Genomic DNA, 10,085 nt, shown 5'->3' with positions numbered 1-10,085 from the left:
TACTCTTTCCTGCCATGGCAGGGGGTCGGACTAGATGATCTGCTCAGGTCCCTTCCGACCCTACAAACTATGAAACTATGACCCCTGGCATGGCTTTACAAGCACTCATGGTGCTCTGGCAAGGTACCAGAAGACAGGAAAAGGGCCAATGTGGTCCCCATTTTCAAGAGAGGGAGGAAGGAGGACACAGGAAACTACAGACCCATTAGTCTTACCTCAGTCCTGGGGAAGGTCTTTGAGAAAATTATCCAGAAGCATATCTGCAAGAAGCCAGCAGGGGAGAACCTGCTTAGGGGAAACCAACATGGGTTCATTCGGGGCAAGTTCTGTCAGACCAACCTGGTGGCCTCCTACAACCAGGTCACACCATCCTTGGATGCAGGTGTTGCACTGGATGTAGTCTTCCTGGACTTTAGGAAGGCCTTTGACACTGTCTCTTACCCCCTTCTCATTAAGAAATTAGGTGACTGTCGATGCCTACAAAGTCAGATGGGTCGCAAATTGGCTGGAGGGCCACACCCAGAGCGTGATGGTGGATGGATCTTTTTCGACATAGAGGGATGTGGGCAGTGGGGTCCCCCAGGGCTCGGTCCTCGAGCCTGCACTGTTCAACATCTTCATTGGTGACTAGGAGAAAGGGGTGAAAAGCACCTTGTTCAAATTTGTGGATGACACTAAGATGTGGGGAGAAGTTTGTATGCTGGAGGAGAGGGACAGGCTGCAACTAGATCTAGACAGATTACAGGGGTGGGCAGATGAGAACAGGATGGGATTCAATATTAACAAGTGCAAGGTGCTGCACCTGGGGAGGAAGAACCAGCAGCATACCCACAGGCTGGGGAACTCCCTTCTCAGCAGAGAGGCAGAAAAGGATCTTGGAGTCATTATTGATTCCAAAATGAACATGGGCTGCCAGTGTGGGGACAGGGAAGGCTAACTGCACCTTGTCATGCATCCACAGATGCATCACAGGCAGGTCCAAGGGGGTGATCCTCCCCCTCTGTGCAACACTGTTCAGGCCACAGTTGGAGTACTGCATCCAGTTCTGGGTGCCGCCATTCAGGAGGGATGTGGACAGCATCGAGAGGGTCCAGAGGAGGCCACTTGCATGATCAGGGGGCAGCAAGGCAGGCCCTATGAGTGGAGGCTATGGGAACTGAACCTGTTCATCCTCCACAAGAGAAGGCTGAGAGGGGATCTGGTGGCCATGTACAAACAGGCCAAGGGGGACCAGCAGGCTAAGGGGAATTCCTGTTCCCCCGAGCACTGCCAGGAGTAACGAGGAAGAACAGCCATAAGTCGACCGAGAGTAGATTCAGGCTAGACATCAGGAGGCACTTCTTCACAGTCATTTGGATCTGGAACCAACTTCCAAGGGAAGTGATGCTTGCTCCTACCCTGGGGGTCTTCAAAAAGAGGCTAGACAAATCACTTAGCTGGGGTCATTTGACCCCAGCATCCTTTCCTGCCCAGGGCAGGGGGACAGACTTGATGATCTGCTCAGGTCCCTTCCTACCCTACCTACTATGAAACTATAGTTTTCAGGGCCAAATTCTCCTTTGTTTTATGTCCACCTGGCATCACACTGTTGGAACAAAGCCTCTCTGTTGATCAAGTGAAGGTTATACCAGAATCAGAGGAAACATTGGTGACAGAGAGCCAGCATAAAGATTTCTGTGCTGTTCTTCCCACTGGCTTCTCAAGTTGCGGGGTTGGCCTGGGGAAAGAAACTTTGACAAGGCTTCTGCAAAGGATGCATCGTCTCTTGGGCCATTCACAGTGGTGGTACTGGCTCAACCCATTCTATCCAGTATGGGGAAGTAGAAAGACTGCTTTAAGTCACCTTTGTACTCAAATCTTGCTGAAGATTTGTCCGTGGCCAAGATGGATTGGCAGAAGCTATGGTAGATTTGCACCTTACAGACTAATTAAACCAGAAATATATAGCATAAACTTTCATGAGCCTGAGCTCACTTCATCAGATGCTGTCATCTGAAGAAGAATCTGAATATTCAGAATCAGTTTCACCCATTAGGTGCCTAAGTGTAACTCAAACCTGCTCAAGTCCCTGAAAGATAATTAACTTCACAGATTCAGGGGGGTCTCCCTTCTCTTGCTGCATTTTATTCACTTGTTTCTATTGTCTTCCTTGGAAAGGAAGACTTACTTTTCAAAGAAAAAGGCTTATCTAGGCTTAGGACTGATATAAGAGGAGTAGGGCCTCAGTTAGCACACACATTTCCTTCCCTGTTGTTCTTTGTTTGGGTTTTACCCTGTGGCAGTTTAAAATATAGCTTTCTAGAAGTCACTGTCAATATTGTAGTTCAGCCTGCTTTTACTGTTGTCTATCTTGTTCGAGAAAATTGTACTTCTTACCTGTTGCTTTTTTTTGTAATAGAATAAATAACTATGAAGAGACAAAGCTGTATTTACTTTATTATTATTATTATTATTCTTTGATGCTACAGAATAACCTCAAGAATCAAACATGCTTGGCACTGAGCACTGGTCAAAATGTGAAAATTCTGGATTTTTTAAACCAGAGCAGCAGCCGATCCCAGAGTCGTGGGAGGAGTAGGGTAGTGGTGGCTGTTTCTGGAGCAGCGGCTGCACACAAAGTGGCAGTGCGGGGTGGTGGATGACGGCGGCAACCACCACGTGCAAGCTTCCCCTTCCACTGCTCCAGGACTGGCTGCCACAAGTCCCCAGTGGAGTGTAGTTTTAAAAAGTGCCAGATTTCGATAATTCTGGATTTTTGATATCCGGATTTATGAGGTTATATTGTACTTAGATGTTCATCAAAATAGCGTCACAGCAGCAATGGCTGGCCTTCATACTTTGCTTGATACAATTTTTAAATTGAGAAAAATATAATTTTCTTGCAATAGAAGCATTGAGTGAATGTTCTGTATCAAAAAAATTCAATTTAGTATCCTGGATCCCCTGGTCCTCCCACCCAACCCTACCCAGCTTCTGTAATGTTATTTTTGGCTATCATTTCAGTTAGTTAGTCAGGGAGCATTCTTCTGTCAAACAATTGAATTATGACATTTAGCAACTTAGAAGCTGGTGCATATGCTCACACACAAAATAATTGCTTGTGCTAGTAATTAGGGTGGGATAAAAAAAAAAGACACATAATGTTAAAAAATGCATCACATGGCAAATTTAGTCTCCTCACCACAACCGTCATATACTGATTGATGCTGGAATACAGATGCCAGTGGGTTTTCTGGGGTTTTTTGTTCATTTGTTTTTAAAGGAATGTGTTTCCAATCATAACTGCAACCAGTGGAAATCCAGTAATATTTAAATTGTGGTTCATGAAAACTCATTTATCTGTTGTGTTGTCAATTGAGCCTCACTTTATAAGAAAAATATGCACTAGAGATATATTTATTTTCCTTTTCTATTTAATAATTAGTAAGGCTTAGTGTGGTTAGTCAGAGAGATGGTGGTCCGAGTCTTGCAAAAATGTGATCCACTATTAATTTATGTTCACTTAATTTTACACACCAAATCTCAGAAGCCAATATTTTCCAAATAATGTGCCTAAAATTAGGCACCTAATGCCTTATTTTTGGTGTTTAAAAACTTAATACACTATATAAAAGAAATGGAAAGAGTTTTTAAAAGCCAGAAAACTGAGAATGAGATGAATAATATAGACAGAATGTACAAGAATGGCAATATTGCTCTTATTACTAATATCACCATCTCCAGTCTGCTTTAAATGATCTCTTCCCTGAATAATAATAATAAAGGATTTAGTCCCTCTATTATTAATGTTCTTTAAATTAGAGCCAGGAAAACTTGGTAAATATTAATATTGACAAAAATGAAAGTAAGTAAACCAATTTATTCTACTAAGATTATCTAAGGCAAATTATCATTCAGACAGAGACAGTAGTTCTGTGAAATAAAACAAAACAAATATTTTCACATTCAACTTTCAGGTAAAATATTATATTTTGGAAATCAGTGAAGATCTTTTAGGCATAATAAAACATCAGTCATCAATAGAAGTGTATCTATATAGGTGTGCATTTAACATGTGGAATGAAGTATTTGCTTGATTTGACATCAGTGAGTATTTTGTTCTTGAGATCAGTGGGAACTTCTTGTCGCTTTCTATGCTTCTCTGAGATATTTCAAACACGGAGTTTATAAATATCATTAAAAAACATATTTATCTGTGGTTAAAAAACTTAAGTTCAGACCTGATAGGTCTTCAGCACCATGGATCTGATCCATCCAAGCAATAAACCACAGGTTAAACTTAAACACATAAGGGGCATATCTACACGAGATGCTAAATGCACAGTAGACTAATTCTACTGCATGTGAGTGTGTGTGGTACGGGCAATGCCCTGAGAGAAAACTTACTTTGGAAAGGAAAACTCCCGAGCTGGCAGGATGCTACCGAGACCCGGAAGTCTGACAGCAGTGAAAGCATGATGGGGGAAAATGCTGCAGCAGTGAAAGAGGAAAAAAAAGACCAGCAAGCCCAGGAAGAGCTGGGATCTGCTCTAGCCCCAGCATGGACCCACCTTATGGTGGCATCCTGGTGCCAGTTCACCACATGCAAAGGAGGGATAAAAGCTCAGACAGAATCGGAGCAGGGAAGACCAGAAGTGCGACTTCAAGTGGAGCCAGAAGAGCCCCGAGGAGAAGAGAGCTCCAGGGAGGGGCAGTGGTGGCTGCCCCAGGAAGGGGCACCTGGGGTTGAGGCAAGCCTGTGAGAGCTAAGGTACTTATCTAAAGCAGAATTGTGGATCCCAGATGCCTTCAGGCTTGATTGGACCACTAGGGACACTAGTTATAGGAAAAGCTCAAGCAGCATATCGGGCGATCCCCGGGGAGGAGGCCTACAATTATAAACAAGTCAAAATGGCTATATTACACCACCTAGAACTCACAGCTGAGTATTACCAAATCAGGAAGATGGGCAAGCAGAACTAAGGAGGGTCCCATTCCTGACAACAAACTTATTTTCCATCAAATACATGGCAGGTGAGAGTCCCTGAAAACCTTCCAAGGTTAATAATACAGCATCAAGCTGTCCAGTTCCCAAAGAGATGGCAAGTCCCAAAAGATCCATAAGAGTCAGACGTACTAGCAAACACCACAGGAAGCTACAAATTGGAGCATTGTCTGGGAACAACCAGGAAGGGGCAACCCTGGAGGCTGATATAAAAGGGAGATAAATCTAATGCCCCAGGTCAAGTTGTTGGGCCAGACGTTACATGCCATTATTAAGTATTAGAGGTCCAACAACAGCAAGTACTGCAACAGCAAGAATGGATGTGGTGAAATTGGACCACCTTCCGTATGCATAAAATGACGAAGATGATGTGAAGGTGTATATAGAGTTATTTGAATGAATGGCATTATAAATGGGGTTGGACCGGCTGCAGTGAGCAAGCCAGCTAGGGTCCCTGGTTATAGAAAAAGCTCAAGTGGCATATAAGGTGATCCCCAGGGAAGAGGCCTATGATTATGAATGAGCCAAAATGGTTATATTACACTGCTTAGAACTCACAAACGAGCATTACCGAATAGGGAAGGTGGACAAGCAGAATTGAGGAGGGTCCCAGGGAAGGCGAGATATAACGCCTTACTCCCAATAACAAACTTATTTTCCATCGAATACATGGCAGGTGAGAGTTTCTGAAAGCCTTCCAAGGTTAATAATTCAACACCAAGCTACCTGGTTCCCAAAGAAGTGGCACGACGTGAAAGATCCATAAGAGCCAGACATACTAGAAAATGCCACAAGAAGTTACACTGTGTCATGGCAAAAGCTGTGCTACTGCACAGTAGACTCAGTAAACTGCATGCTACTGTCACAAAAGACTGTGCACCCGCACTATTGCACAGTAGCACTGGTTACTGCACATTGGGTTAGTACCTGTTATTAGAGGTGCTAAACTTAATGTGCCATAACTACCGCTCATTAATGCACGTGTAGGTGTGCCCATGTACTCCCACCAAAGCTATGGAGATGCCTTAAGTCAGTGGTTCCCAAACTGTGGGTTGCAACCCCAAATGGTTTCACATCAGTGGTTGGGGTCATGAGATTTCTTTGCCCACAGCAGGGCAAGGGCTGCACTGGGGCTGGAGCCACATGGGAGCCATGTCTGCAGCCCAATGGTTGGGACCTAGCACAAGAGGGACCCCCACACTGTCATAGCTGCCAAGGTGAGGTGTGGTGGCACAGAGTTGCAACCCCAATGCTGCTGGGCAAGCAGGAGGCACCTCAGCTTGGTGACCATGGCACAGCACTCCTTCTCATGGCAGGTTGCACCTGCTCAGCCATGGAGCCCCTAAGAGGAAGGCAGTAGGGCAGGGAGCCCCAATCCCACAACAGCCAGCCTGCATCCTTCCTTCCCCCCACATGCTCTGCTCCAACCATGCATCCAGCAGAGGAGGAGATGAGGAGCAGGAACTGGGCTTCACACTTTGCTTGGGCAGCAGCCGGAGCTGGGTCACTGCTGTGGGGAGGGGCAGGGGGCTGTGGGCCCTGGCTCTGGGGTACCTGGGGCATGAGGGGGCTGCAGGTCAGGAGTGAGGGACACTGGCAGGGCCAGGGGGCTGTGGATCAGGAGTGAGGGGCACCTGGGGGCCTGTGGGTTGGGATGAGGGGTCATGTTGAGGAAATGGGGTTATAAATGGGGTCGTGCTGAGGAAAAGTTTGGGAAGCACTGTCTTAAGTCCTTTTGGTGTTGTTTTTTTTCCCCTTTAAATTCTGATCTGTGATATTTTCAACCTAATGTCAGGAACTTTTTGGAACTGGAAAAAAACCAAATTATATACTAAAAATCCAACATCCACAATAATATATCTTAGTTTTATTGTTTTGAAAATATTGTTGTCCTGATTTTGTGTGCATTTCCATCATGCATACAGAGGTCATTGCATGACAGCTCAAAATGAAGTCTTACTCTTATACCCCCTACCCCCTACAAACCTATATCCACAATACATGGGGAGGAGTATGTGGGGGTGAGTAGGGGCAGTTTGTGAGAGAGGGGGTATGAGGTGTGGGGGGGGGGTTGTGAGTGTCTGTGTGATGGGGTGTGTGTGTAGCATTGAGCAGGGCTCCCCCCCAGAGGTGCACAGGGATGTGTGTGTGGGAGGTGGGGGAGGTTGTGGATGGGTGCAGTGTTTGTGGGGTGTGCAGTTGTGTGTTTATGTGGGGGAAGGGTGTGGTTGTGGTAGGGTGTGCCTGGGAGCTCCATGTGCTCCCCTGAGCTGGCCAGCACCCATCCGCAGCTCTCAACAGGCTGGAGCCTGCAAGTCCTACAGTGCTTCCCCACCACTGCCAACAGTGCACAGTCCCTGCCATACCCCGCGCCTGCACCAGATTCACCCCAGCAGGAGCGGACTAGCTGGAACCCACACCATAGCCCTGACCCCAGGCTGCGCTATGCCTGCTCTGCACTGCTCACCTGTGGCACATCCTGCTGCCCCGTAAGCACACAACAGGCCTGGAGCAGCTCTGCAGCTGAACTGCCTTTCTAGGCAGACCAGGTGGGCAGCACCAGCTTCAATGCTGGCCAGGCAAAAGCTGTTGCTCTGCGCTGGGGGAAAAACAGCCCCTTCCCTTTGCCGCTACCTGGCACTTCCTGCTGGATGCCCTGCGGCTCCACCACTTTCACTGCCACCTCTAAGCTGCATTGTGGGGAAGTGGTGGCAATGCAAAGGTGCCACAGGGCAGCCTGGCATGGGCTCTGGGTGGCTGTAGCAAGAAGTGCCAGGTAGTAAAGAAGAAGGGCTGCTTTTCCCCTGTGCTGAGCAAATTTCTGCCTGGCCAGCACTACTGCTGCTGCTGATGTTTAGTGTGAGCAGATGATTCTGGAGCAGGCATGGGGTGGACTGGGTTGGGGCTGTGCCATGGGTCCCCACTGGTACCGTGGGTCTGGGGCCAGCAGCTGCAGCAGATGGAAGAACCTGTCACCACCTGGTCTGCCTAGAAAGGTACTCCCAGCCATGGAGCTGCCCCAGCCCTGTTGTGTGTCCAGGGAGTGGCAGGATGTGCCACAGCCAGACAGTGCCTGGGTCAGGTAGGACAGAGGAACCTGCTATGGGCCAGACAAAATTCCTCCATGGGCTAGATCCAGCCCGCGAGCCATATTTTGCCCACCCCTGTTATAAAGGAACAGAAATGTATGTGAAATAGTAAGCAGGATAAATATCATCTTTAACTTAAGAATCTTTTAAAGTTACTCAGACATACCTAATAACACCTGCCTCATTGTTCTCCCATTTGTGCATACAGGTTTTATCTCTAAAAAACTAGAAAAAGATGAGGTGATTAGATGTAGATTAAACAATCATAAGTAGAAGATTCTCTTGAGAGATTTCATGAATTAAAAGATTGGATTAAATACTGGAGAACCGTGAGTGTAAGTACATAAATCAGCTAGTAAGTACAAAGCATTTATTTTAGGTTTTAAAAAAACCCAAGCAAAACCAAACCTGTACCCACTGTGTTCTTTTTTTCATAAAATATTCTGAAAGTTGCAAAAAACCCATTAGAACCAGCGTCCCAAAATTTAAGTTTATCAGAAAGTAGTGCTAGAAGTTTCCCAGCATCTCCAATGATCTGCTAACCTCTTGCATTAACCAGGTTGGTTGTGACATAATGCATCAATGCCAAAGCAAGCCCACTTGCCTGGATATAACTGGTATGGAAGTTATTTTAAAAATTATAACATTTTTCTTTGGATGTCTTTTGAGTTACATCCTGACTCCATTGAGATTGAGAGTCTTCTCTATTGCATTATATGAAGTATGATTTCACCCTCTGTTTTTATTTTGCAGGGGGGCATAATAATGCCAGTATAGTTATAAATCTCTGAATCAATCTCATTTAAACCTGATCAAAGTAACTTTCATCATCGTTATGGAACCAAACAGTTCTTTCTGTCTTAAATTGCACAAGTGGCCCATGCCACAAGCTGTGTTCTGCACCCCTCCTCCCTGAAACCTTGCCAGAGTTTGAGCTTACTTTGACAAAATACTTTCAGGTTGCAGAGTTTGACAGATATGCTACATTTGAAATATCTGACACAACTTCAGGCTTGTTTTAAAATAAAACAAACTTATTTGGAAGTTGCAAGATATAACTGTGTTAATACAATAGTCCCAAAATATAATCCAGAAACTGCTTGCTAATTTTGGCTTCCCCTCTTTGTTTTCAGTTGCTGTTTTGCATTTACAAATCAGCCAGGGTACATTAAGTATTCTTTTTAATATCACTTTAAAAAATAGTTGCTAAATTTATCACAAAGATGTTATTTCTCAGAAATGAGTTGGGATTTGATCTATGCAATAACAAATAGTATAGGAGGTGACCACACCATAATGTCTCTAAAAAGATAAAATCCATGCTATTAAAGTTTGACAATTCCTGATTTAAAATATTACAGCAGCAATGCTAAATTCAGGAGAAATTTTCTGAAGAATACTTAACATTGCATCAAAAGGGTAGTAAAATGTACTGAAGACTGTATATAAAATGATGATGATTACCAAGTCAGACGTATGTGCATTTAGCCTTGAGTTAATCTGAAAATGCAGTCAGGAGCAAGGGGGAAAATAAGTGGATACAGAATGGTGGATTGCAGCACGTATCTGGGGGTTTTTTCCGTCAGTTCAATATTACATACAGAAATTGTATATTTTATTGAACTGAGGACTATATATTGCTTGTTGACTTAGTCCAATTGAATAATTTTACAGAAACTGGAAAGACAACAGACTATAGAGTTAAATAACTGAAAGTGCTAAGGTTGCATTTGAGTGGCTCTTCACATCTTCAAGTTAATTGTAAACAGGAAATACTGGGTATTGAAAGGCCTACCAGAAATATTGAGGAACAAGATATCAAAATAAATTTATCTTCCAGGAAAACATTATTAGGTACAAGATAGTTTGGCATCTGCTTCACAGCATTAAATACATAAATGTGTACATAGGTGGAGCCAAGATTTTTAAAACAGAGTATGGGAATAACAAGGAGGAGGAATCCACCTGCCACCATTGCTGCAGTCCTTGGCTGAGCCTGGCTTCTAACACAG

At 44.6% G+C, this 10,085-nt stretch overlaps 1 protein-coding gene across 1 annotated transcript in view; it reads left to right on the top strand.

Moving 5' to 3' along the window:
- The window catches only part of GRID2 (glutamate ionotropic receptor delta type subunit 2), a 1,453,399-nt gene that overhangs the window by 1,158,611 nt on the left and 284,703 nt on the right, over positions 1-10,085 (top strand). The window lies entirely within an intron of this gene.

Source organism: Crocodylus porosus, unplaced genomic scaffold, assembly GCF_001723895.1.
Source record: "Crocodylus porosus isolate Cpor-Errol unplaced genomic scaffold, CroPor_comp1, whole genome shotgun sequence".
Taxonomy (NCBI): domain Eukaryota; kingdom Metazoa; phylum Chordata; order Crocodylia; family Crocodylidae; genus Crocodylus; species Crocodylus porosus.
The sequence above is the reverse complement of the archived record's forward strand: the minus strand, read 5'-3'. Positions and strand labels throughout refer to the sequence as shown.